Raw genomic sequence first — 23,280 nt, 5'->3', positions numbered from 1 at the left:
TTGAAATTGCAATCTGTGGTAGCCCTCTATGTCCTCTTTCCAATGCCACCAGTCTGATCCAATTTGGATTCTCCAAGGAAGAGTTATGCAAAATCTCCCATAGTGACCTGATTATAGACTAGTTCAGTAGAGCGAACTTGTATGACGTGCCACGAGTCACTGTTTCATCCTTTGGCTCTGAAAAATATATACAAGAAACTACAGTCCGTCCTCTTTCTGCACCTTCTTACGAAATTTCAATCCAATGCTCAGGGAAAACGTTATGATGATTTTCCCCAGGTCACCTGTTTGGAATGTAATTCAGGAGTCTGCAAAAAGACCAACTTCCTCAGATCATATATCGGCAAATATAGCACAAAAAGCTTTGAAATTTGGACCCAAGATTCAGCGCGATGTCTTCTCAAATGGGTTTTTTTTTAGCTTCTGAAACGTCACAGAAAAAAAGTTATAGTGAAAATTCCACGATGACCTGTTTGGAGCAGCGAAACCCTAGAATCCAAAGCTCTAATACCAAATGTTATTAAACCAGCTCAAGAAAAGATAGAAAAGATAGATCAACGCCCTAGAATTCAGCCTCTTCGAGGGGGAAACCTCCTTTACATTACATAAATGAACAATTCTTGGATGATTCAAATGACAAAACCTCCTTTCTATATATAGGAGTTTAAGGAGTCACAATATAACCCAACTGACCTAACAATAATAATATAAAGCCACAAAAATAACAATAGAGGGATTCTATGGGGCACAGTAATAACAATATGGGGGCAATAGGGGCACAACAATATTAATAAGGGGTATAACTACAATAGTAATGGGGTAATCACTAGTATTATAGGGACCCAACAGGGAGGATGCCAGAATTCCTCCACCTTATCTCTCATGCTTGCTTTCCTGTCTGGACCTTGAGGAGTAAGCCCCTGCATGTTTAACAGCTGGAGGATTCTAACTCCTCTATTGAGGGAGGATTTTTGGGGAGATTCCTATCCGTGGTGCCCACTGTCTCCTTAAGTTGTTTTACAATCAGCTCCACCAGGCTAAGTGAGGCAATCTTTACCTCTTTGAATTCTCTTTTGTTCCTTTCTTTCCACACATTCCATATAATGAAGCTCGATAGGAGATCCCAGGCAGAGTTGAGAACTTCATTATCAGCAAAATTATTCCTCCAGTTGTTTAGAGTGTTAGCAATACTTTCTTTGTCTCTATCAAACTGTTTGAAGATGTTGGTAAAAAAATCTCATATCTTGTCGGTGAAAATACAACTGTTGAGAAGATGCTGTATAGTCTCCTCTTAGGTCTCACAGAGATGACATTTGGAGGGTCCCATCATGCCCCCTTTTTTAAGGTTGTCCCAGGTTAAAATTTTCCTATGGTGAAATAACCACATGAACAATTTTATTTTCATCCAGCCTTTGTTCCTCCAAAGCTTCTGCCAAGTTTTATTAGGAGCTTGGGGTTCCAGATCAAGGAGAAAATCTTTAGCTTCCTTGATATTAAACTTGCCCTCTTTGTTGTTACCCCATATCAGTTGGTCCTGCCCTTCCGTTACTAAAATTATTCTCTGATCCAGCAATCTCTTAAGGGACTCTGCTTTACTGTTGAGGGTCCTATCCTCTCTGCCCTCAATTTTTTTCTAGATTCTCCACTTTCCTACATTATGCGGGTTCTCCCAAAAGTTTTTCACCTTTACTAATCCTTGATTGATAGTTTCTTAGTTGAGGCCTAAAAATTCTTCCTTCAACAGATTAGGTTCCTGTTGCCATTTGTCCTCCCAGAAAAGTACCAGATCTCCCTCTTTGATTTCCCAGAAACTATTTTTTTGAACCACTTCTCTGTTCTCCCAGGCCTTGTTCCTTATGGGGGAGACTTTCACTGTTCCTGACATACGTATGATATCAGAAGTTGGCCAAGCATTGGCATATTTTTCCTTCCAGATGCTTGCCCATTGAACCTTAGGATTCTTAACCCACCTCCACCAAAGTTTGGCTCCTAGAGCCTTGTTGAGAATCTCTAGGTTGTCCAAACCCAGGCCTCCTTGGATCTTGGGTTTGCAGATCTTTTCCCAAGAGACTAAAGCCCATTTTTTCCTTGTTTCCTCTTTGCCCCAAAGAAAATCTCATTGAATATTCTGAAATTGCTGTAAGACTCCTATTGGAGCTGGGAGGGCTGATAGCATGAAGATTGGGATAGCTTGGAGAACTGCTTTAGTAAGAACCAGTCTACCAGCTAAATTTAAAGATCTGTTTGTCCATTTTCTGACCTTGTCTTGCATTTTAATTGTTAATGGATCCCATATACTCTTGTGTCGGGGTTTAGCTGTAAGGGGAACTCCCAAATACTTAGAGGGAAGGGATTCTCTTTGAAAGCCTAAAATTCTAGAGACATTTCTCTGGATGGCAATATGAGTATTAAAGAAAAAGACTTTTGATTTGGTAAGGTTTACTTCCATACCTGTGGCCTTCACGAAGTCATCCAAAATTTGTTTGTAAGCAAGTGCTTCTTTGACTATGGGAATTCCCTGTAACATGGTATCATCTACAAACTGTTGATGAGTCAGAACTTGCCCATTCTCCGTAAGTTGGAGTCCTTGAATTCTTCCAGTTACTCTTGCATGCTTGATGGACCACCCCAGCCCTTCCATCATGAGAATGAAGAGAAAAGGAGAGAGTGGATCTCCCTATCTTAGACCCCTGGAAGGGAGAAAAAGTTCAGAAGGAGAGCCATTCACTAAAATTGAAAAGCTGGATGAAGTTACAAGGGCCATGACCCATCTGACCCAATTATGATCAAAACCAAACGCTGTGAGCACTTTTTTGATGTATATCCAATTCACTTTTTCATATGCTTTGGGTATGTCCAGTTGCATGATCATTCCCGCTCTCTTGTTGCAAGTTAACGAGTGAACCACCTCATGAGCTTGAATTATGTTGTCCAGAATTTGTCTTCCTTCTACATACCCTGTTTGTTCCCCGGATATAAGCGTGGGTAGCAGGGGTTTGAGTTTGTTAGCAACCACCTTAGAAATTATTTTGTAGACAAAATTGCATAAGGTGATGGGCCTATACCTCTCTGGTGTCTGAGCATTATCCTGTTTTGGAATAAGGGAAATAAAGGATGTATTCAGAGCTTTCAAAATGGTCTTGTTCCGCCTGGAGTCTTCTACTATCTCTACAATATCCCTTTTAACAATATTCCAGCAGGTTTTGAAGAAATCCACATTAAATCCATTTGGACCTGGTGCCTTGCCATTTTTCATTTCTTTGAGGACCTCACTGATCTCCTTTTCAGTTACAGGTCTGTTCAGGTTACAATTATCCTCTATGGATACCATTTTAGGTATGTGTTTAATTAAATTCTTAATGAAAGGTTCTCTTCTTGAAAAATTTTCCTTGGCAATGTCTCGAAAATGCTTTACTAACACTGCTTCTATCTCCCCACGGGATTGATGAGTTTGGCCATTCTCGTCCTTGATCGAAGAGATTCTATTGTGAGTTTTGTTCGCAATGGTAGATCTGTGGAAAAATTTAGTATTGCGTTCTCCTTCTTTTAGCCATAGAACTCTAGATTTTTGTTTCCAAAAAATTTCTTCTTGTTTACACAGCCTTTCCCATTCTTGGTGATATTTCTCTACTTGATCATTTTTGTCTTTGTCAAAGCCATTCTTGATCAAAGCTTGATTGAGCTCTAGGATTTTGATTTCCACAATTTTTTTACTTGTGAAAACATTGCCAAATTCCTTTTGGTTCCATTCCGTTAGTCTCTGCTTGATTTGTTTCAATCTTTTATGTAGCAGGAACATAGATGATCCCTAAATCTGCAGGTCTTCAGCCCACCATTTTCCAATGTTTTTGATGAAATCCAGGTGTGAAAGCCATATATTTTCAAACCTGAACGATTTGTTTCTTGGGGTGCCAATGCCCTTGATCTCCATTTGAATCGGCCAGTGATCTGAGCCTCCAAAAGGAAGAATATCTGCTATTATTTCCTTGCTTAGAAGCATGAGCTCTTCAGAGATCATGAATCTGTCTAGCTTGGAAGCCACCTGGGAATCCCCTCCTCTTTTGTTGTTCCATGTGCAAAGACCATTGTTTATCTCAATGTCCACCAGCTTTATGTTTTCTAAAAAACAGTGGAAAGCTGAGGAATCTTTGTTTAGTGCTCTTGTAACCCCTTTTTTCTCTGAGAGAGATCTGATCATGTTGAAATCTCCTCCTATAACCCACGGTAACCCTACAAATCTGTTCCGAAGGTCCACTAAGGAATCAATAAACTTGATTTTGTCATCTAACCTTTAAGGGCCATAAACATTCGTTACAAGAAAAGTGTCCCTGTCTCCTACAGGTTGTATAACAACTGATAAATAATTCCTTGGTGCCTCCGCATCAATAATACCTATTTTTTGGGGATTCCAGAGGATGAGGATACCCCTTGCTGTATTTTCTGCTTTGACTTCTATAAACTCATATCTATTGAGCCACTTACTATGGATTTGCCTTATATTTTGAACAGAGCATTTCGTTTCTTGGACAAAAATTATATCCGAAGCTACCTGTTTCATTCTATTGTTCAACATTCTCTGTTTTCTTTTGCTTCCTAGACCTCTTATGTTCCAAGTTGTAAACTTCATAATTACAGATTGGTAAAGAAGTAACTGGTTAGATCTTTCATCTTACCTGAGTCTATCATGAGCTTTCCACATTCCATTAAAAGCTCATTCTGCTTTTTTTTGCCCCTTTTTTTCCCCGGGTTTCTTGGAGCTAATACTGGAGTTTATTTTACTGCTTTCATTCCATGGTTGCCCTATCTTTCAATGTTGTTATCTTCTACCAAGCTCTTTGCCTAAGTTTTCCATAAGAATAACTGCTTTATTCAATTGCACTCTTCTTGTGGTAGAGATTCTACCCCACTCGTTGTTCCCTTACTCAAGAACCCTTCTAGATCTAGGTTTTCTCTGTCAAGAATCTCTTGTAACTCATTGTCTTCCATTTCCATCTTGCTTTAGGTCATTTCCTGATCCATATCCATATTTGATTCACTCATCATGATCCCTTTCTGTTTTTCCTTTACCTGTTCCTGATCCTGTTCTTCTTCCTTTTCCTACTTATCATATCCATCCTTCATTACTTGATTTTCAACTGCTGTATCTTCCTCCTCTTCAAGAACTTGGAACTGATTCAGCCTCCCTTTTTGGTCTTCTCTTTGGTGTTGATTTGGCGCTTTTTTGCCATTTTTACCTTTGTGCACTACTTTGTGAAATCCATCTGTTTCTTTCATTGTGTTAAGTTTGCTTTTGTTCTCTGCCTTACTGAGAGGGTAGTCTCTAAGGAGGTGCCCGTGTTCGTGACATTTTTGACATCTAAATGGAATATTCTCATAGTTGACCGTCTGCACCCATTCCTCATCATGAACCTCCAATATGACCTCGTCCAGAAGTGCTCCCGATAGGTCCATCTCAACACAAATCCTGGCAAAGGAGGTATATTTACCCCTTCTTATGGCTTCAGAAGTTTTGACATACCCCCCTAATTTATTGCCTATGGTTGTTAGTGATTCTATTTTCCAATAATCCAGAGGTAGCGAATAGAGTCTTACCCAAACCGAGACTGAGGTAAAGGTTTCCCACTCCGGCATGAAGTTCATCATCCACGACCGCATATAGAGCCCTACTACTGCATAGAAGTAGGGCCCACCTTCAAACACTCTGTCTTTGTTCTCAATGTTTGCAAACACCACAGTGAAAAAACCCTTGGATCCTAGATGAAGATCGATGCTTCCTTTAGGTTTCCAATGGTATCTGATCCATGCTTGTAAAGCCTTTTCGGTGGGCCATAGTCCCATGAATTTTCATATGATTGCATAAGTCTGCATGTGCTCCCTGTGGGCCTGCAACTCTGGATTATTTAAGATTACTCTGGGAGTGATTTCAGCTTTGGGTTTGCACGGTCCCTTTTGTTTCCTGTCTTTAGTTCCCTATTTTTTGTCATTTTCCTCCTTGTCTTTTTTGCCATCATTCTCCTTCTTCTTGTTACTTTCTGTTTCCTCTTCCCTATTTTTTTCTCCTTCCAGCTTGTTTCCTCTGCCTGGTTTTGGGGGAGACTTGCCCTTGTTAACCACTACCTCTCTGAAGGAGGGAGTGGAGCTCCCTCCTCTGCCACCGTCCATGGAGAAAATCGCGCGCAGAAACCCTCAACACTGGTCTTCCGGTCTTCCGCTCCCTACTCTTGCTTGTGGTACACAGTGAAATCTCATAAAACCCGTCCGTGTAACCCCTTATTGTTATTAGTACAACCCCCTTAATATATTGTTGTTCCCATGTAGTCCCCATATTATTATTATTGTGCCCCATAGAAACCCATTATTGTTATTATTGTGCCCTTACATTATTATTGTTATGTCGGCTCTAATTATATTATGACCCCTTAGACTCCTATATATAGAAAGGAGGTCTTGTCATTTGTATCATATAAGAATTGTTCATTTGTGTAATGTAAAGGAGGTTGCCCCCTCGAAGAGGCTTATTTCTAAGGAATTCATCTATCTTTTCTATCTTTTTGTGAGCTGGTTTCATAACAGTCTCCCCACCTCTTCTCTAGATGTACATGAGCACTCCCTGTAGTCTCTAGCATGCCCTGGGACACTACAACATGAGCACTAGTGCATTAACTATGTTAAAAGGTCACTTTATTGTTAATTTGACCATGAATATCTCTTTTACAAAGCAATATTTCTTAGCTTTGTTTACATTAGTGGTTTGATAAGAACATTTCTACAGTCTCTTCATTGAATTTCGTAAAGTTTTTACATTTATGCTTTTTGACAAAAAAGGGCTAACATTTTACCCTAGCTAAGTAAGGATTCTTTAAATAACCTTCTACCTTGGTTCCTTTTTGTTCCATCTAAGCTTGGAAAAGTGTCATGAATTTACATTGAACAATGTAAGAATCTAGTCTTCTCTAGAAACAATCAAGCCAACTCTTTCTTACCTACCAGTTCTGGACATATTCTTTGAAATTTCTATGCTGAAGGTGTTGGATTTAGGTGAGTGATACAGAATGCACACCTACAGTTCTATTGTTCACGTATTAGACAAGTGAAAATTATAGGAAAAATTGGAAGGGTTGGACATGAATTTTCCAACCATACTCTTATTGGCCTGCAATACATATATTCATAACACATACCTACAATACTATTGTTCACCTATTCTGCTAGTGCATATTGTAGGCAAACTGTTAATGTTGGACCTCGTTGTCTCAAGTTCACACACCAGCGCTAAATATGCAACGTATTGTGTGCATCCTTAGATATGTTTGACATTGCAAGCTAACTGTTTAAATAAATGCATGTATAAAACTTCTATATTCGCAAAATAACCATCAATATTTTTTTTCTAGCATTTTGGGCTGAATTCACAATAGTATGCTAAAAAGTGTCATTTCAATTTCTGGAAATTAGGATATGTAAATGTGAGATATATACTCTACATCTTTGGGTTATCTCCTTTCCAAATCTGATTTTTTTAGGCTACATGTTAATTGTTTGAACTTTTAACTTTGAATAAATTCCTGAATGGACTTTGTAAATACTCGAATGAATGGACTTCATAAGGCAGTGGTACCATAAATTGTGTTATTTCAAAGATTTGACTTCCATATTTTCACAAAATACAATGTCCTTAATAAATACTTATATGTATAGATACTTATGTTTAGGATTATATATGTGTTGGAGTGGTTCCTTTATGTTTTACTATAATCCTGATGCTGACAAGCTTTAGCTGACTTTTTTCATCAATTGTTCATAAAATATGCAAAAAATTTCATTGTCAAAATCTGGCAAAAATTATATTTCTCTTGATTTATTTTTTTATTGTTCATGACAAGATAATCATGTTGCAGGAATGAGGTATCCTACAGTCTGTTTAAATTTGTGGATATATTTTTTTTTCTCCCATTTTTTTACAAGGATGTAGATTTGATTTTCATGTTGATGGTTTTTGCATGTATCTTATCTAGCCCCAAATGCTGGTAATGGAGCAGATCTTGAGAAGTAGTCGTGGAAACAGACTATCAGAGGTTAATGTTACAATACCACTTCCACCTGGTATCAAAAAAAGTTTAATGGTAAGTGACATAAAGAAGAGTTATTTAACAACAGGGTTGAAAGGGCAACCTCATGTCTTAGTTCTAAGTCATTTATTTGCATTTCTTAGCTCTAAGTCATCTATTTTTGAGCTTTACTAGATCAATTATTTCACTAATCCAATATGCATGGATTGTATTTCTCACCTGATGTTAGTTACTTGACATGGTTGATATAACATTCAATTCTAGGCCACTTTTATTTTAATTCAGAGATTTTATTGATTAAAAGGATGTTCATATTTTGATTGGTTTACTTGGAGCTTGATTTAAAAAAAAAATCTAAATTCCACGTGGATGTTATTTTTTCAGGGTGAGATCTTTGCACCAGTAAGGTCAGATGAGTCCTAGAACATAGGTATACAACAAGAACATCTTTGGCCTTTGTTGTGTATCTGTTATTCTTTATATCATTGATGGATGGTTACTGATTATGTAAAACGAAGGATGGGAAGGTCCTGCCAATTCTCTTGACAAAACAAACTAAAATGGAGTGGTAGAATTGTGTTTTAAAGGGTGAGCCAAAAATCAGTACTTGAAAGGTAGAACTTGAGAATGGCAAGCTATCTGATCTGGATCTAGAGACACAACAGACCGTGGAAAAAAAATGATGGTATTGATGAGCCTTCCCAGAAAATAAGCTTTAATTGTTAGACCACTACCCAAATTTCAGTTATCTGCAATGGAAATAGTGACTCTAGCTTTATTTGTATGAATAATTACTTTGGCCATTGTCCTATTCATTTCCTATGAGTGATTTTGATTTTCAAACTCCAACTAGTTTGTTGTTAAATCAAGTAAAGCTTTGATGACAAACTTATAGTTTTCAAATCTCTTTTCTAAATCTATTTTCTTGAGAAAATTTGTCTTTTTACTTTAGGTATTGTAGATTGCTACTGTGTGACATATGCTATGATATAATTGCCTGGATAAATAGATATAAGTGTTGTACAACATAGTCTTTTTTAAATCTAAAGAAATAGTATTTCCAAATACAAAGTTTATTAATTAAGAACATCTTTTAGACTTCTTTGCTAAGTTATGATTATATTTCGGTAGGGGATTTTGTGTACGCTGATATTGTGTTGTCTCTTTGGTTTTTGTCAGGTAACAATGGTTAATAAGGAATGTGTTCTTGAGCAGCAGGCACACATCTTATTCTACTATCAACAGGAAAATCCATGGTTTTCAGGCATGGCAACAAAAACGTAGATGTTAGTGAGATATCCAAAGTCTGTGTTGGATGAATTCAATATTAGTGATGATTTTGATTCCTTGTTAGATAAAGAATGTCATGAGTCAAATTCAAATAAACAGAAGCAACTCAAGAATGAAGGTGAAGCTATTTCTTTCTGTCCAAGTCAATTTCTTTTATTTTTTGGTTGTTGTCATGTTTTGAGTGTGGACTTGTGAAATTCCAAATTGCATGTTGGTTTATGTAAAGGGGATATATATATATATATATATATATATATATATATATATATATATATATATATATATATATATATATATATATATATATATATATATATCGTTCATGGTTTCCATAGATCCATGTTACATTTTCATAGAAGTTTAGATATCATTTAGATATCTAAACACCAAACAACAACAACATTGAGATTTTTCTTTCACTCAATCTATAACATATTGCATCTGTCTTCATCAATGTTCTTCTTCCATATGTTATCAACTTATAACATTTCCTTTCCAATATTTGGTGCATTTTCTAGTTATAGGTCATTTATATATTATAAATGTCTTCAGACTTTCACTTCTAATTGAGTATTCAACTGAACATATTGATTCTCTTATACATAATTATTTTTCCCTCCACCCACTTTTCATAACTTCCATAACCATTAGGTAGGGACCTCTAGTTTCGATGTTGCTTTTCTTGTTTGGTAAAATATTGTCGAGACTTTAATTTATTGAAAGTTGTAGAATTTACAATTTATGAAGTTTCAAGGTCTAATTTTAAAAGTCTAATTCTTTAAAGGGTGTTAGCTCAATGGAAGAGCACCTGCTTTACAAGAAGGAGGTTGGTGGTTCGATTCCATTGTGCCCTGACATGATCCATATGGAATGAGCTTTTGACCATCACCAATGAGCTTTGGTGACATTTTCCAACCCTCACCAAAATATGAAATGGTGACGGTCAACGAACGCCACCATATATATGCATCAATAGTGACGAACCTCAAAGGTCTGTAACCATAAATCATTGTTGTTGATATGAAATGGTGACAGTCGATGTCTGTCATTATAGTCATTATTCGTGACGGACCTTGAATGTCACCACAACACCTATACTTATGGCAATGCGGCTTTTGGTGAGGGTCAATGAACGTCACCATATATATGCACCAATAGTGACGGCCATGAAAGATCCATCACAATAAATCGTTGTTGTTCATATGAAATGGTGACGGTCACTATCCGTCATTATAATCAATATTCGTGACGGACCTTTAATGTCACCATAACACCTATACTTTTGGTGACGCCACCTTTGGTGATGTTCAGTTTTTTGTGATGGAGGCTATGGTCCATCACCATTGCTCATATGAAATGGTGACGGTCGCTATCTGTCATTATAAATCATTATTGGTGATGGACTTTGAATGTCACTACAACACCTATAATTTTGGCGACGCCACCTTTGGTGACATTCAATTTTTGGTGATGAAGGCTATGGTCCATCACCATTGCTCATATGAAATGGTGATGGTCACTATCCGTCATTATAAATAATTATTGGTGACAGACTTTTAATGTCACTACAACACCTGTACTTTTGGCAACGCCACTTTTGGTGACGTTCAATTTTTGGTGACGAAGGCTCTTTTGACTGTCACCAATGAGCTTATGGTGACATTTTTCACCCCTCACCAATGTCCTGTTTTCTTGTAGTGTATCCTTCCATTCCATGGATAGTTTGTCCTACCGATCTCTTCGACAAGCCATATACACATCGCATATCGTATATGCTTGATACCATGTCTTAAAATATTCTACTATATGTGATACCACACTTACCACCAAGTCCTGATGTTTGATTCTATAGGTGGGGATGATCCTAAACCTTTTCTAGTGGTTCATTCATGCATTACTTTCTTACCTTGATTATTCACTAGGAACCATCCTTCCAAGAAGCATTAAGGCCATTTCTAGATAAGTAAGGACACCTACCTTAAAGTTGCAAATCTAAATTCCAATAGTCATTATGTCCACTATGAGCTCCCCAATATTTAGGGCCTTCTCCTCCTCTCAAAATTCTCCAATAGATCACTATGAAAATGAATTAGATTTGGGGGAAAGAAATCCTTTTATAGGAAAAACCATAGTTTTTATGTTTCCCATTGTGACCAAAATGTAGCTCGGATTGACAAACAATCAACACCATTGGAAAGCTCTCACCAAGCTCTATAATGGGTCTATTTTTGTTTTTGGTAATTTGAAACTTCACCAGGAAACCGTTTTTTCCAATAGGTCTCACTTTGCCGCCTATTAATATCTAATTTCCTCATATGAGTCATTTGTACTCTAGTCTCACTTTTCCGCCTATTAATATCTAATTTCCTCATATGAGTCATCTGTACTCTGGTACCACTTTACCTTTTCACTTATCAACTTGTGTGTCAATTTTTGTGATGAATAACCATTATTTACTCATGTTTTTATGATCCCCTTTGGGCGTCCCCCATGTGGCATCATCATTGACTCACCCTTATTTAGAACATTAGAGATGGGTCACCCTTGCATCCATGGAGTCTGTTCAGAGTCCTATCAAGTCTGTTACAGTATATCATCCATCTTTGTGTAACATTCATCCCATTTTGCTCATATTTGGCATCCATATATATTGATCTGTCTTTGAAAAGCCTTCGTCTGAGTAATTGACCATCCCCTCTAGAATCGAGTCAGTCGCTGCCAAGTCAACCATGCATGCTAATCTGACAAGGGAATTCATTAGTCCACATCTCATCTTCTCTCCTTCCATCATCATCCATGGTGTCATTCCATTGGTCACATTACTATGCTCCTTGTGCCTTTGTTGAGGAATAGTCATTGCCTAAACTCTGGTGGTCCCTCTTTTGTAAACTTTAGCAGATTTATTCCAGGAGAGTGGTTTAGAAGGTGGTGTACCTTGGTTCTAGATTTCATAATTGTTTGGTTCCTCATATCAAGAAAAGGGAATCACAATTTCCCTTTGACTTGGTTTTTTCTCACATCCTCGACACTAGCTTATTATCGTACAATAAAAAATAATACACTTGATGGTCCGACGATCCAGCGGATTGTACCAGTATTTTCTGGGTGTGTGTGAAATGTTCTAGACCTCATGAGGGATTAGCCCTTTAGGTAGCCCCCTACATGCCTGGATGTCTGTAGCTCATGTTCCAACCTCAAATGTAATTCAATAGATTTTATTGGTTTGGTTCCAACTGCTTATAGCGCCCACAACATGCATACCTCATTCAGATGATCCATTTAGATCTTCAGAGCCATTTCCTATTCAATAGGGATTATTTGGTGGTGATTCCCCCTCACCATGTTAGCTTGAGGGGCATTATGTATCATGTACTCAGATCAATAGATGTTATTGTATTTAGTAATGACTTATGTTTTCCAAGCACATTATGTATATGGGACTCATTATATTATTGTATCACTTTTTGGCCCATTGATGCTAGCATATCATGTATCATGTACTTTGTTGTTCAAACCCACATTGTTGGGTGCACCATTATTATTTGTACTCAATTATCTCAGTGGGTATGGGTATGCCTCCCCTGCCTCATTTGAGATCATGTACTCGAAGATAAATAGACTTATATTGATTTAGTAGGTCTCGCCCCCTCCATTTTTTCATCCTTCCTTGCCTTGCTTCAGCTATCTCTCTCTCTCTCTCTGTGACTCCCTTTTAGTGTCTCATGCAAGTGTAATCTGCAATGTATTTCGGTCATATGATTTGCTCTTAATGCTCGTACATTGGGGGGAAATCTGTTATCACCTAAAAAATGATCACCTAGCCATTTCTAACTAGGTGGATCAAAATACACCATGTAGGATTAATTGTACCAAAGTAAAATCATTTTCACCATAGGAAATAATTTAGTAAACCATTTTTATTAAATTATTTCTGTTTAAAATTAAAAAAGCCCACGAGAATAATTGAATAAATTATTATTTATTTAATTTTCTCTAGAAATTATTTCTTAACACATTTGACTAAATCACCTTGGAATAATTAAATAAATCATTATATATTTATTATTCCTTTTTCTTATTTTTGGAATAATTGTTAAACCATTATTTAATAATTATCTCAAATTCACACTTTTCTTAATCCTAACAAAGTAATTAATAAATCATTTTATTTGTTAATTACTCTAGTTATTTTCTAAATAAAGATATTTGACCATTTTGAATATATTTTCCCTCTCCAAAAAATATAATAAAGTATTCATAATGGTTAGATTTTGATTTGGTCAATAATATTTTATTATTTTCCAGTTCCTAATTTAGCTCAATACTTTGTTATAAATAAGAGGGTTTTCCATTCATTCTTCACCATGATCATTATCATCATCACCATTATCATCTCACAACATTTGAGCTCCCACTTGAGTACCAACTTGCTTTTGGGTTTTTTGCATATTTGAGAGAGAAGAACAAGATTGTTGACACACAAGGACATCAAGAGGACTTATCCCACAAAGGGGGATCTACAGACCCATGTTGTAAATATTCCTCACCAAGTGTTTTTATTAAAATATTATTCATTTAAAGTCATTTTTTTAGGGTATTGCACTTTTCTTTACTGTTGCTATATGTTTTGGACTTGCATAAGATATTTTGTTACAGGTTTTTATCATTTTTTCTTACAGATCTAAAGCATAATAGTGCCCACACCTTGTTTTTAGGGTCACTTGTCACCAGTGACTTAAGTGAATCATTTTTGGTACACTTTTCCAAAATATTTACACTAATAGATATTTCCTAGATCTTCCTGTGTTACTAGCACGGGATCACTACCGATCATGTTTTTGATAGATGATGACAATGCCCCTATGAAAATAGAGAAACTTCCAGGTATTCAAGAAGTTAGATCTTAGAATTTTGTGATCCATAATGATAATAAAAATGTCTTTCAGATTAATCACATTGTAGAGATTTGGTCGACCTTTCGAACCAACTAATGTGGTTCATCCTCACGACAAATGGTGAAAAAATCAATCTTCCCAAAGATTTAAATAAAAAAGAAGAATTCTTGCTTGGAATTCGCTGTTAGGAAACTAGTCGTTGTAAACTAGCCATTAGGAAAAGGTTGTTAAGAATTAGTTAAGGAGAAACAATATTAGATTATTAAATAATTGATCAATTATAATTTCAATGTTCTTATGGGATAAATAAGCGTTTATAGGGATATATCGCTATAAAATCTTATTTATCCCATAAGAACATTGAAATTATAATTGATTAATTAATTAATAATATAATATTATTTCTCCTTAACTAATTCTTAACAACCTTTTCCTAACGGCTAGTTTACAATGACTATTTTCCTAACAACTAATTCCGGGAAATGATGCTTCTTTGCTATTTAAACCTTTGGGAAGATTGATTTTTTCACCATTTGTCCTGAGGATGAACCACATTAGTTGGTTCGAAATGTCGACCAAATATACACAATGTATTTAAGAAGTGTTTTAAATATTAAGTACAACCTAAATGAAATTAACGTATAGTCTGTGATTATTTTAAACTAATGATAACATTGTTTTGCAAAAAATGATGTATTATATAGGCATTTCTATGACAGAATATTTGAAATATTTGGGCTGACCATTCACATAAACTAGAAATCCCAAAGTTCCAAGTTAAATGAGGAACTTATTAATAGGATGGTTCACCTATTCAGTGATGTACCTTCAACAAATTTAGAGTTACCTCAAAGGAAGTCCTACATTTAAAATATTTGTAGGACTAGTATAGGTCTCAAATAGAAAGGGTCAGGTCACATGAGCGCCCTACATCAATTCTAGATATGGAGTGGAGAGTACTCATGGCAGATGCACACGAGAAGAAACTTCAAAAGCAGGGAAGACTCCACCCGGACCAGGAAGGTATCAGACACATTTAATAATGTAATTATGATGCTTTATCATCATTGTGAAATCCAAATAAGTTTTTAAATGTTTTAAATATAGGCTACTAGATACTTCCAAAGCCACACAGGCTAGAATAGCCAAACATGGGAAGCATCATCTTCGCCCAAGTGGTTACTCGAAACTAGCCACAGAAATTGTAAGTATTTGCATCTAAACTATAAATTGTTAACAATTTTAATTTAATATCACAAAATAAGAAAAAAATCATTTTCTAATGAAAAATTGTAGGGGATACAATTCAAAGAGGTTCCCATGGATGAATACCTAAAGCTTGCTTTCAAGTATGGTTGTCATGTCGTTGTTGACTCAGAGGACAAGCTTGGCAATTGCATAGTCTTCAACATCAAATATAACATAGGAAAATAAAAGAAATGAATAACATTTATAAATAATTACTTGTACAATCTATTTGTTATTATTTTTGGCCATAAATTAATGTGCTTGATTGTAAAAAGTAGGCAAGCAATGTACATATAACACATGAGCCTACTAATGGCGGAGTGCTTGATCTTGAGACTGATGTTCAACTCAATACTAGAGGTATTTCATATGTTATAAAAAATTTGTAGTATTGAATACAATTAAAAATATTTAAATGCAAACAATGTAATAATTATAACCTTTCTTGTTTTTACACCAGAGTATGCACAGGATGTGGCCAAAGAAGAGGAACATATGGTCACATCTGAAAGTATTCTTCTTCCCTCCACTACCGAAGTAGGTAAATAACACTATATTACTCTTTTTATTAATACAACATTTGTAATAATAATAACTATAAATATGAATTTAACATTTGTTTCTTATTGCAGTTGATGCTCTACCCCACTTGCAGCAGCATAGTCGTATGACTAGGTGAGCATCAAGACATATTACACTAGAGACCACAACAATTGAAGGGGGCCAAGATCAAGAAATATTGTCTAATTAAATGTTAAAAAGGAGAAATACGGTTGATAAAAAAGGATTGAAAATATTTATTTAGAGCCTGTTTTTTTTAGTATCATATTTTTCACTGAGAGGTTGAATGCCTCATGGCATGTGCACATGTAACTTTAGACTATCTTAATAAAAAGTTGTGATTTTTCCATTGCATAAAATTAGAACGATTTTGTTTCATATTGCGTAAACATATTTTTTATGATACAAAGAGGGTGTAGGATACCATATATTTGATAAAGTCATGGAATAAGTCAATTAACTTTGTTACGAACACCAAGAGCTTATAATCAGATTCCTATGTTAAACTAATCCTTTAAACAATACATACCCATGATAAGTCAACAATCTACTAATTTTTATACCTATCCCACTCCATCATACACTACCATACTCCTAATTTAGGTGCTAGCTACTCCTGCTTCAATGCCTAATCACAACAATTTATGATTATGATGAAAATCTAAGTACATATGTGTGTAATGTCCATGGTGGGACATATGAATTGTCATCCAAAAATTTCCCATCAATATTATAATAACCTTGAATGGGCTAGCACTGGTCTGTAATCATCATCTCAAAATGACTCGACAGATGAAAGTTTACCATGTCTGTCATCATCAGGTTACACTATCTCATGGATGACCCTTTCTATATATTATACATGTGAATTTATGGAAGGCCATCCCTTTACCTATCCTATGATTGATTTTGATATCAAGTGAATAAAGGAAAATTAACGGATCTTTGTTGACAAGATCCCAAACTTATAAATTGTGCTTTGTTCACCTGTTCTCACAATCAATCATAGTCTAGGTAGAGGGGATGGCCTGCCAGCAAGTCATGCATATAATCTATAGAAGGGGTCATCTATGAGATAATTTGAAGTGATGATTACATACATGGTAAATTTTCATCTACCATATCATTTTGAGATGGTGATGACATACCAATGCTAGCCCATTCAAGGTTAAAATCATTGATGGGCAATGTGCAGACGACAATTCATATATCCCATCATGGAAATTACACTCATGTGTACTTAAATTTGTTAATTTCTCTTAGGGATATATTATTATTTTCTTTGTGTTGAAGTTAATTGTGCAAGGAGCTATTGCTCCACGATCTCATGCCTGACTAAGATCACTAGACAATAAAATAGAATGGCTAATATAATTTAATAGCAATCCCCAATCCAGATGGCCATGCATGCAACATCGATGAAATTTCTAATGCTATAAAGTATGAGAAACTAACTTTCCTCCTCACAGGTTGGTGAAGGTTTTTGGGCCTGATACAAAATCCTTGTGCTTGAATCAATCGATCTCTTTCATCCACTCCCGATCCAAAACCTGCACACAAACACAACCAAACAAAGATAACAATTGATCTTCCGTAGAAGATCGTCAACTCAAAACATCTAGAAATCACACATATAAATTACTGCAAAACTGACATAAGGGGAAGGAACATAGATTTTTATTAACCATACAAGTGAAAGTACATCAATATACCTTCAAAAAATAATATCCTCTCCTCCATCATGTAGTATGGTCTCCTCTCCCAATACAACAGAGATCTCGTGCTATAGTTTGGATACTCTCCCTTTATACCCCCTTTCCTCTTGGTGAGATTATAAAGGTTCATTCTATCCTCCAGGAGAATATATCTAGACACCTAGGGGCTTGAGAATTTAGGAAAATTCTACAATAATGGACCCCTAGCCAACTCATACATAAGTGGTTTAAGTTGATCTCCTTGGGAATGATAGACTTTAAAAACCTTTTTCACAATTATGAGCTTTTTTTGTGTTGCCATATTGGTTTGTTTTGGGTCACTAATTCACAAAATTTGGGATAATTTGCATTTAAAAAGATTTGGTGAAGAGGTGCATCACAATAGGCATTGGCGTCTTAGAAGGCTCTTATCCTCTTGTAGTTAGCATTCATCAAAATGAAAATTTAAAATTGCATATAGATGCATTAGGGTGACTAACTAAGAGTCATTCACACCATCTCAGTTTCATGCTGCATCCAATTGTGTTAACAAAATCCATTAAAATCAACGTGATAATAAAATTAACTAGATTCATCTTTTATTTTTATTGGTATTACACCAACACTAGCTTAGGCTAGGGTCTTGGAAATATGAGTGTGAGTTAACTGCTCTAGGAATACAAAATCAACTTAGCAACTTGTGGTATATTTTTTGAAGGTATATTGAAGGTTTTGGATCGAGAGTGGATGAAAGAGATTGCTTGATTTGAGTGCAAGGATTCTGTATCAGGCCCAAAACTCTTCACCAACCTGCGAGGAGGCAAGGTAGTTTCTCATACTTTGTAGCATTAGAAATTGTATCAAATCTGCATGCATGGCCATCTGGATTGGGGATTTCTATTAGATTGTCTTAGACATTCTCTTTTTCTGTTTGGTGATCTCAATTAGGCATGAGGTCATAGAGAAATAGCTCCTTGCATAATTAAATGCAACAAAATTGGTGCTTTCAATGAGAGGATTTTTCTTTTGCTCTCTTTGTTTTTAGATCTCCTCTTGTTCTTTATGTTTCTTGGTCTTCTCTTGTTCCCATTGAGTTCTCTATAATTTTTTGTATTCATTTTTATATCCATTGATTTTACTTCAGATCTAAGCTGATCTTAGATCTAGAGTTTTGTTTTTGTTTTTTTCTATGAGAGGATAATAGATCGTGCGTTCAAAATCAAATTCTGGAATTTTTTGTACAAAATTTGATTGAAATAACCATAGATATGTATTCCTCTCAGATTTCTACCCTAAAAAAATCACTGAAAACGGACTCCCTATGAGGAAGTTATGGCCGATTGAAAATTGGGTAGTTTGTTTTTCTTCCGCCCTCGCGCGCATCTATTTTTTCTATCCATTTCAGTTATTTTCTATGCAGAACCGAGTAAAAATAATTACAGATATGTAATCCTCTTTAAATTTTACCTCAAAAAAAAACCACTTGAAACAAAGTTTGTAAGAGGAAGATATGGCTGATTGAAAAATCAACCTATTTTCTATTCGTTTTTCTTAATTTTTGGGTTTTCTTTAAGCTTATTTGCTTGATTTTTCAGGTGTTTTGCTTCAAAACTTGCTACTATTTGTTGGATCCATTTTTTTTTGCTGATAGCTGCTAATATTTATCAGATATGAGCCATTTCTTATTAATTGGTTTGGATCTTCCATTGCTTATGTTCTTCAAGGTTCCCTTGAAGGATTCTTGTGTGCTTTGGTTGAGGACTAGTCTTCTCATATCTAGATCTCAGTTTCAGATCTATTTGGATGCTTTTGGTGACTGCTTGGATTTGTTTCACATCTCACTTTCATATCATTTTGTCCTCTGTGCAATTTTTTCTTTCACTTGTTTTTGGGTGAGCTCTTTCCTCTTATGGTCATTTTCATCACAATTGGTGGTGTTGTGATTGGTTATGCAGCTGTCATCTAGAATTTTTTTTTTGAGTATGTTTTGATTATTTTGTATCACCCTCATTTGATCTTATTTAGGCCTTTCTACCTCTAGGGTCTGATTGTGGCCTTTGTAGAACATTGGCATTGGTTGAGACATTGCCCTACAACCCTATCTTGTTAACATTTCCATCATTCTTTCACTTTTGGCTTTCAATTTGATCACTTTGAGTGTGTTTCTTTGATTGGGCTTTATTTTCCTAGCTATGACTCTTTAGAGTGATTTACATTCTTGCTTGGAATTTTTTTCTTTGGTTTCTTTTCGGTCACTTTGGTTTGCCTTCTTGGTTTTTTCTTAGTTTGTTTATTGGTTCAATAGGCTACTACAGATGGTCGACACAGGCTGAGACTTCCCTGTGTCAGTTTTACTTCATCTCATAGCTTCATCCATACATCAAATCATCATGGTTTTTTTTGTGTCAATTGATGGGGACATCAAGGCCCTGCTTTGATGGATCTTCTCTTGTCAACTTCATATCATTATCCAGGAGCTTGATATAGGAACCAAAGTACTTTGGAGCTTGCAGACCTCAGTGGTAAGTTTCCTCATGATCGAAAGTGGGTTTACATCATTGGCTCCTGATTGATCGAGTTTATTGGTGTTCGGCGTCAACTCATTTATTCACACTTGGTGAATTGTACTAGGTACCTTGGGGTCCATTTTCCTCATTGGTGGATTCCCTTGCGTATGTTACTAGTTTACCCCATTGGCTATAATCAAGAGGTTTCTACCATGTTTGACATCAACTCATCTATTCACATGATGTAGACTTGTACCATTGGGGTTATGTCGAAGACCCTGGGTTAGGGACATCTTACTCTTATATGGAATCCTTCCAAGGCTGCATTGGAGTTATGTATCATTCATGTACTTTGAGGACTATCTTGAGATAGTCTCTATCTATCATGTGTCCATAGTCCCACTGATGTATACTATGATGTAGATCCACATTGTATTTTCTAGTGGCTATTCTCTATCTATTAAGTCATATGGATCCATTGTGTATGTCTTTGGGGACATGTTCTATCATTTCATGTCATGGATCCACAATGTATTTTATGGCGGTCATGTTTAGTATATCCTTATAATCGAGCATAGGTATGTTTGCCTCCAAGATGTTATCAGCATAGTTCAGAATTCAGCGCTTGAGTTCCTCTGATCTAGATTCGTAGTCTTGGCTCCTTCATCCCATTTTTAGCATTGAGTATTATTGTAATGCATTTCAGCCATTAGTTTCTCTTCTGACCTCGTGCATTATGGGGCATCTGTTACAAGCCTATTTGCCACTCCATTATAGTGAGAGAAACCCAAGTTCAACTTACCTCATTTGTTTGGCTAAAATGCATCCCTTTTCACCTTTTATTTTATTTATCTGAGATTTATCCCATGATAAAAGGGTGAAATTACATGACTAAGTTATTTCTCATAATTAATACTCCAAAATATTATAATTATGAGATAATATTTATTTCATAATTGAGATAATTGAGAAAAATCTCATAATTGTGAAAAAGGTTTCTAGCCTTTTCCATTCCCAAGGACATCAACTTGACCCACTTGTGTATGAGTTGGCTAGGGGACCATTATTGTAGAAGTTTCCTAACTTCTCAAGCCCCTAGGTGTGTAGATACATTCTCTCAAAGGATAGAATGAGCCTTTATAATCTCACCAAGAGGAAAGGGGGTAAAAAGGGAGAGTATCCAAACTATAGCACGAGAACTCTACTGTATTGTGAGAGGAGACCATACTACAAGATGGAGGAGAGGATCTTATTTGTTGAAGGTATATTGATGTAATTTCACTTATATGGTTAATAAAAATTTATGTTCCTTCCCATTATGTCAATTTTGCAGTAATTTATATTTGTGATTTCTAGATGTTTTGAGTTGACGATCTTCTATGGAAGATCACTTGTCATCTTTATTTGGTTGTGTTTGTGTGGAGGTTTTGGATCAGGAGTGGATGAAAGAGATTGCTTGATTCAAGTGCAAGGATTTGGTATTAGGCCCAAAACCCTTCACCAATCTGCGAGGAGGCAAGGTAGTTTCTCATACTTTGTAGCATTAGAAATTGCATCGAAGCTCCATGCACGACCATCTGGATTGAGGATTGCTATTAGATTGTCTCAGCCATTCTCCTTTTTTTTTTCTGGTGATATCAATCGGGCATGAGATCATCCAGAAATATCTCCTTACATAATTAAATGCGACACTTTGATAATTGCATTTATTCATTATCACATTAATTTCACCCCATAACATCATAACATTATTCAAATTTACATCATTATTCAGCAACATATATAGAAAGAAAAATATCATCATCATTAATGCATCAGAACATAAAGGAACAATAGAAGAAAAGCATTCACACATAGAGACACCAGGATTGGTTGGAGACCAGGGAAAAACCCTCTATGGGGAAAACCCTTTAAAATTCTTCTTCTTATTAGATCGTCATCAAATGATTCAGCGAAAGAGAGTACAATGGTCCATATCTTCATATATGCAACTATTCAACACAACAACTACAACATCCATGGAATGAACTCAACAATGCTTATACTCAAAACCCTGATTCAGAAACCTATAATGAATTGTCACTCTGAGTAGTCAACTATCGAACACTGCGGTCACATAGTGAAATATTCAAAAGACTGAGATTTCATCTTTTAGGTCCCAGTCGCATGGAGGAGGTGTCATTTGAGAGACTATAGCTTACTAGTTTCTCCCTTAAGTCTAACATTAGAGTGACTGGGGTCAAATATGAACTACGAAAACTCTAAATCTGAGTCGCATGGATGGACAGTTGTTCATGCAAATGGAAGGCTCAAGTCACATAGATGAGCTTCTATGCAAGCGACTATAGTCAAATCCTTCCTGTTTTATGCCTACAACTAAGGCCCAAAACCCTAAATCAGAGACGTGAGCTTCAGAACCTACAATTTCACCTTAGAGCGAACCTGATCCTCTGCAAAAGAGCCCTAGACCTATGTGAGCCAAAAACCAATATAGAAGAGTGTCTCATGATTGTGCCCAAATGAGGTAGAGGTCATTTGTATTTATAGCCTTCCAAGGGTGACCACTTTGCTTTAGGGCCAACCTTGACAAATGTGCACATGTGGGCTTTTCTTCATAAGAACACTTTCCTTTATCCGATTTGAGTGATCTTTAGGTGTATTTTGGTCCTCTCGAAATCAAGAATTCAATGCAATAATTACCTCCATCAAGTGAGCTATCCAAAGTGTAATTTGACTGCGGTTGCATATTTTTAACAAAACTGTCATCATAATCACAAACTGTTGTGAATTGAAAAATAATATATGTTATAATTTTGTTAGAGTAATATAGATTAGAAAATGCAACCAATATATAGATTAGTTACAATAAATATAGTAGAAATTAATACAACATCCATTCCAACAGTGCCGACTAGTCTATATTGAGACTAATCTTGATGCTTCATGGGATGGTGTATCAACTCATTTCATGCTTTATCCCAGTAATCATTGAATATCATAATATTGCTTCGAGGTT

Source organism: Pinus tabuliformis, chromosome 9, assembly GCF_031772625.1.
Source record: "Pinus tabuliformis cultivar Carrire ecotype Pingquan chromosome 9, CPIR1, whole genome shotgun sequence".
In the NCBI taxonomy this organism is placed as follows: domain Eukaryota; kingdom Viridiplantae; phylum Streptophyta; class Pinopsida; order Pinales; family Pinaceae; genus Pinus; species Pinus tabuliformis.
Note: the sequence above shows the minus strand (reverse complement) of the source record.